We start from the raw sequence: 7,350 nt of genomic DNA, 5'->3' as shown, positions 1-7,350 counted from the left end.
CCCCCGAATTGCCGCAGGTGCCGCCCCTCTCCCTTGGCTGCCCCAAGCACCTGCTTGTTAAGCTGGTGCCTGGAGCCGGCCCTGAACAAGGCTAAAGAATCCTTTCCCCCCAGTGGAATAAATTGGCTATGTGCTGCTGTTTTTGCTTATTGGATGCTGAAATTTAAGACAATATTTTAGTAATGCAACATGCTCTAATGCAGTGGCCCCCAACCTTTTTTGTCTGGCGGGCGCCAGACGACGAGCCATGGAGGACCGTGGCGGCGGACGAGCATCTGTCGAAATGCCACTGACAAGCGGCAATGTCAATAGGCGTTGGCGGCGATGCTTCTGGATGACGCTGCTTCTCGGCGGCATTTCGGTGGATGCTCGTCCGCTGGCCAGTATGTGGGCGCACTTAGACACCCCGGCGGGCACCATGGCAGGGACCCCTGATCTAATGTAATCTTTCATACTCAAGCATACCATTTCCAGTCAGAATTTAGTGCAGGTGTCATGCTGACAGAGCAAAATGTATTCCATAGCATCTCCCCGCAGAAAACCTAACCCGCAATGTATGTTTCTACCCGGGGCGATGTGGCCAGTTCTGGTTGGGAGCATGTTATACAGTAACAATTTTTTTTTTTTTTAGGTTTAATATTTTTCTCAGATACTGCTGAGAAATGGATCCTACCTGTAACTAGTAACACCACCATGTAACCTGCAGCAGGTGACAAGCATAAGGTCTTTTTACGAATGCCTCACGAGTAAGTTGCTGCCAACATTTGAACTAGGGGCTCCCATAAATATGTTCTTCCTTAGCCTATAGTAAAACCTATGTATCAAAAAGGCATGAGTTTGAGGGGAGGAGGGGGAAGTCTATTAATTTTCCCATTTGAACAAAAATACTTTGTTATAGGAGGTGCTTAATATTGGGAGTCTGGGAGCTGAGGGAGTCCAGACAGCTGAGTGTCCTATCTAGAAACTTCCTTAAAATACTTGATGCTTGGTGTAAATGTTTACTTTCTGGAAGTATTGTGCTGAGCTACTAGGAAAAATGGAGCCTCTGGTAAGTATGATTTAGTCATTCTGGAAGGGGATGACCAGAGAGATTGAAGTGTTCTCCTACTGGTTTTTGAATGTTATGATTCTTGATGTCAGATTTGTGTCCATTTATTCTTTTGCGTCGAGACTGTTCGGTTTGGCCAATGTACATGGCCGAGGGGCATTCACTCTCTGGTCACTCAATAACAGACCTCAAACTGGCAATTCTTCAACAAAAAAACTTCAAAAACAGACTCCAACGTGAGGCTGCAGAACTGGAATTAATTTGCAAACTGGATACCATCAGATTAGGCCTGAATAAAGACTGGGAGTGGTTGGGTCATTACAAAAGTGAAACTTTATTTCCCCAATACTAATTTCTCCCTACTGTTACTCACACCTTCTTGTCAACTGTCTGTAATGGGCCACTCTCTTACCCCTTCAAAAGTTATTTTTCCTCCCTTGGTATCCTGCTGTTAATTGATTTATCTCATTAACGTGACCTAACACTTGGTAAAGCAACCCTCATCCTTTCATGTATTTATACCTGCTCCTGTATTTTTTACTTCATACATCTGATGAAGTGGGTTCTAGCCCATGAAAGCTTATGCCCAAATAAATGTGTTAGTCTCTAAGATGCCACAAGGACTCCTCGCGTTTCTTTTTTTCTCTGATACAGACTAACATGGCTACCACTGAAACCTGTTACTCTTAAAGGGATGTCACAGACTGCACTGCCTCCTGTGAACCAAGAAGCTCCAGGAGACCTTCTGCTTCTCCATGTCTGAATGCCTCTAGGGCTCCGTATGGGGAGGTGCACTTCAGAACTACAGACTGGTTACATGCCTCTAGCATTTGTTTACAGCTTCCTATTGGGTTATATATTCTGGTTTGTTTTTTAACGGGTTTATATTGTGTGAGGTTTTACGTTTATTTTTAATAGATATCACTTGAAGTGGAGTTCGCTTGGTTGTATAAGTGAGTTTCAGTAATTCATTTCCCAAAGACAGCTGCAACTATTAGACAGATGCACATATCAGGCAAGTACCAAAGTGACTGCTGTACTTCTCATAGGACAAAACCATCACTGCTAAATTAATTCACTCTGGCTCCTACATGTTGCCTCTTAGGTTAATTTTTCGCACAGACAGACTGTATGGAATGCCAACATACCTGCTTAATTTGACTTGGAAAGTTAAAATAGGCAGGTTATATAATTATGTGTATCTTTATATCAGGAAGTCAAGTAAGAAGTTGTTCAGCTGCTATTATATAATGTGGTCCTGATAATAGAAAATGTAGAGGAAGATGCAGTTTGATGCATATCATCTTGATGGTAATTGATGGCATTTAGATGAATGGATATATCTTGCTTCATAGACTTTTGTTTCTGATATTTGACAGCCGTGCAGAAAGCAATTGGGTGGTACCAGACAGCAACTGAATTCCACATGTTAATAGAAATCCCTCTATATTGTAATACACATCATTATCAAATCAAATAAACACATTGAAAATTAATTACAAGCCAAATATGTATTGCAAATTCACTGTGGTTTTTAATTGTTTGAGATTACTGGGAAATAAAACCTACAGTATAGTGGGATTGTCAACTGTCCCTAAATAAAGATTAAGTGTCCCGGACTTGGCAATGATCCTATGGTACCCAAGGCAAATGAATGACAGATGACCTTAAACACATGCTAGTATAGTCTTAATTCAACAATTCCTCGAGTAACTGTAAAATACATAAAGTACACAATTGTAGAAATGTATATACAAATACTAATTCTGTCTCTTCCTCCATGAAAACAAGGACATATATTCTTCTATGGTCATACTCAGGGAGACTCGGCTAGTTGCAAAAATACAAGGATCGCTGGACATGTGCCGATGAGGCACTGCTCAGATCCAGCTCCAGTTAGGTGAGGCTAAGGGTTCAAGTTTGAGGCCAAAACAGAGATAGGGTTCAATACATTCTGAAATAAATATTTTGAACTCCTATGACTTACTAGATGTGAAAATGTGTAAACAGAAAGGTGTGGGCATGCAGGGGCACTGGCTTCTCTGTGCAAATAAGGTTACAAGAAAATAATGAGAAATGATTAAGATGGTCCTTTAAGAGTTCAATTGTGATGGTAATAAAACTGTGATTTTGCTAAGAGGAATTCACTCAAGTTATTTATAGGAGCTGAGAGCATATTATACTGATTCTTACAATTCATTAAGCTTTCTTCTTCATGTTATAAGTGGCCACTTCTAATTTATACAAAACAACAGTATATAACACAGATGGGAAAATTATCAGTCAAAAAACACCGGTAAGGTTTCATATGTGACATGCATATGCATGACTTTTTATGTGGTTTTATGTGGCACAATAATCTTATATTTTTATGAAGAGAATAGTTTTCATTTTACAAGTCTCATGAGAATTAGATATGCCTGTTTGTTTCAGTATTACAAAGAGAGGATAGAAATATTTTGCCATATCATGCTTCCATTTAAGCAGAACTCCCCAGTAAGAAATAGGTTATGATCCCCTTGAGTAGTACCTTACTCCATAAGTTGTCCCATTGAGTTCACTAGTCATGGACTAGTCATGGTGTAAGGTACTCAGAATAAAAAAGGCAATTGCAATCTGGTCCTAATTTAATTTAATATTATTATTTCATAATAATGCCCAACAGTTGCTTCACAGGAGATACGGGAAAAGACTGTCCCTCCCCCAGACAATATGAAGGCTCAAGTTCTGCAATTGGATCTGTGCAGGCAGACCTCTGTACTACATACAGCCTCATAGGTTTAATTTCAGGACTGGGGCACATGTTCAATGGAAAATTCTGTTTCTAAATGGATGACACTAAATGATTTATGGTTACCCTGGAAATGCCATTTTAGATCAAGGAATATTCTGATGCATAAGGTTACAATATTTATAGTTAAATGTACTTTTTGCTGTATAGTGAAAACGCCATATATCCGGGATATTAGTGCTACAGAAATCCAATAGATTTCCCTGCAAAGGGCTAAATTCTAGCCTCAGTTACACAGTTGCCATTTCCAGCAAGTTCAACCGGTGTTGCAATCTTGTAACTGAGAGCAGAATTCAGCCCTGAGTAGTCTTCTTTGTATTCAGGTGTTGCAATTAAAAGTTTCTGTGAATGAAAAAAACACAGAAATCTGTCAAGTATCAGAGGGGTAGCCGTGTTAGTCTGAATCTGTAAAAAGCAACGGAGGGTCCTGTGGCACCTTTGAGACTAACAGAAGTACTGGGAGCGTAAGCTTTTGTGGGTAAGAACCTCACTTCTTCAGATGCAAGAAGTGAGGTTCTTACCCACGAAAGCTTATGCTCCCAGTACTTCTGTTAGTCTCAAAGGTGCCACAGGACCCTCCGTTGCTTTTTACAGAAATCTGTGTGATGGAGAACCAGGAAGGGGTTTGCAAGAGAAAAGAATAGCATTAGCAGGTAGGTGTGATGTTTCACTTCCTCTCTGTCACCATTTGTTTGTTCCCTTAGAACACTGGTCCCCAATCTTTTCAGGGTTGCACCCCCTTTACCCTGTCTGCACCCCCCTGGTCCAGGAACGGGGACATGGGGGGGTTATGGACAGGGATAAGGGGGCTAGGGCTACCGCTGGGGGTGGGGCCGGGGCTGGGGCCGCAGCTGTGTGCAGGGCTGGGTTTTGCTCCCTCTCTGCCCCGTGGGGACTGGGCCAGACCTGCTGGACCCCCGAATGTTCCTCTGTGCTCCTCAGGGGGTTGTGCCCACAGTTTGGGTATCACTGCCTTAGAAGAATACTACAGGTATGAGGACAGCCATATTTCCTGCAGTAGAGCCCCATTTCTAGACGTTCACTATGATCCAGTAGTATTTGCCATATTCCCCTAGGGAGCAGAAATCTATCAGGAAGATAATCTATCTGGATATGGGTCAACAGTGTGCTCTTGTTACCAAGAAGGCTAACGGCATTTTGGGCTGTATAAGTAGGGGCATTGCCAGTAGAGCGAGGAACATGATCGTTCCTCTTTATTCGACATTGGTGAGACCTCATCCGGAGTACTGTGTCCAGTTTTGGGCCCCACACTACAAGAAAGATGTGGAAAAATTGGAAAGAGTCCAGCAGAGGGCAACAAAAATGATTAGGGGTCTGGAGCACATGACTTATGAGGATAGGCTGAGGGAACTGGGATTGTTTAGTCTCCAGAACAGAAGAATGAGGGGGGATTTGATAGCAGCCTTCAACTACCGGAAGGGGGGTTCCAAAGAGGATGGAGCTCGGCTGTTCTCAGTGGTGGCAGATGACAGAACAAGGAGCAATGGTCTCAAGTTGCAGTGGGGGAGGTCTAGGCTGGATATTAGGAAACACTATTTCACTAGGAGGGTGGTGAAGCACTGGAATGGGTTACCGAGGGAGGTGGTGGAGTCTCCTTCCTTGGAGGTTTTTATCGCCCGGCTTGACAAAGCCCTGGCTGGGATAATTTAGTTGGGAATTGGTCCTGCTTTGAGCAGGGGGTTGGACTAGATGACCTCCTGAGGTCCCTTCCAACCCTGATATTCTATGATTCTATAACATTCAATAGTCCAGCACTAACTGGGCAGTTGTGAGGATGTTAAACAAACAACTCAAGAGAAGTGTGCTAAGGGGAAATTTTGTACTAACTCAAATCCAGGGTATCATGAACAGAAGGGCTAAGAAGGTGAAGGGATGAAATTTGTAATTTGTTTGTGATGGCCTACGACAGACTGTACCCTTGTGTTCACCACTTTTACAAGACTATGATAAATTTTGTATGCCTTGTGAGATATCATTAGAAAACTCATAATTTGCTGATCTTTACTGTCCTGGTAAAATATATGTGGGAACATTGTACGTAAAGTTATAAGATTTTACTAAGGCATAGTTCAAATCTGGGGAAGCAGCCCAAACCAGTTCTTCAGAGACAAAAGGCAAACTGATGCCTCAGCCAGGTGTCGGCAAAATCAAATGGACGATCACCTGATTAAGCGGCCATTCTTTGTCATGAAGAGGGGTGTGAGCGAGAAATTTACATCTTGGCAAACAGACTTGCTGTCGCCTCAACCCCATCTGGAGATGATCCTATAAGAAGGGAGAACAGAGGACCCAAATCACCTCTCTCCCCTCAGCTCTACTCATAAAAACATAAGAACGGCCACACTGGGTCAGACCAAAGGTCCATCTAGTTCAGTATCCTGTCTTCCGACAGTGGCCAATGCCAGGTGCCCCAGAGGGAATGAACAGAATGGGTAATCATCAAGTGATCCATCCTATCGGCCATTCCCAGCTTCTGGCAAACAGAGGACACTATCCCTGTCCATCCTGGCTAATAGCCATTGATGGACCTATCCTCTATGAACTTATCTAGTTCTATTTTGAATCCTGTTGTGAAGGCAAAGATTATAACATCCTCTGCCAAGAAGTTCCACAGGTTGACTGTGTGTTGTGTGAAAAAATACTTCCTTTTGTTTGTTTTAAATCTGCTGCCTATTAATTTCATTTGGTGACCCCTAGTTCTTGTGATATGAGAAGGAGTAAATAACACTTCCTTATTTACTTTCTCCATACCAGTCATGATTTTATAGACCTCTATCATATCCCCCCTTAGTCGTCTCTTTTCCAAGCTGAAAAGTTCCAGTATTATTAATCTCTCCTCATACGGAAGCCATTCCATACCCTAATCATTTTTGTTGCCCTTTTCTGAACGTTTTCCAATTCCAATATATCTTTTTTGAGATGGGGCGACCACATCTGCACACAGTATTCAAGATGTGGGTGTACCATGAGGTAATATGATATTTTCCTTCTTCTTATCTATCCCTTTCTTAATGATTCCCAACATTCTGTTCACTTTTTGACTGCCACTGCACATTGATTGATTGGATGTTTTCAGAGAATTATCCACAATGACTCCAAGATCTCTTTCTTGAGTGGTAACAGCTAATTTAGACCCCATCATTTTATATGTATAGTTGGGATTATGTGTTCCAGCGTGCATTACTTTGCATTTATCAACATTGAATTTCATTTGCCATTTTGTTGCCCAGTCACCCAGTTTTGTGAGATCCTTTTGTAGCTCTTCGCAGTCTGCCTGGTACTTAACTATCTTGAGTAGTTTTGTATCATCTGCAAATTTTGCCACCTCACTGTTTACCCCTTTTTCCAGATCATTTATGAATATGTTGAATAGGACTGGGCCCAGGACAGACCCTTGGGGGATACCACTATTTACCTCTCTCCATTATGAAAACTACTCATTTATTCCTACCCTTTGTTTTCTATCTTTTAACCAGTTACCAATCCATAA

This window comes from Chrysemys picta, chromosome 9 (assembly GCF_011386835.1).
Source record: "Chrysemys picta bellii isolate R12L10 chromosome 9, ASM1138683v2, whole genome shotgun sequence".
Taxonomy (NCBI): Eukaryota; Metazoa; Chordata; order Testudines; family Emydidae; genus Chrysemys; species Chrysemys picta.
This window is presented reverse-complemented; position numbering follows the sequence as displayed.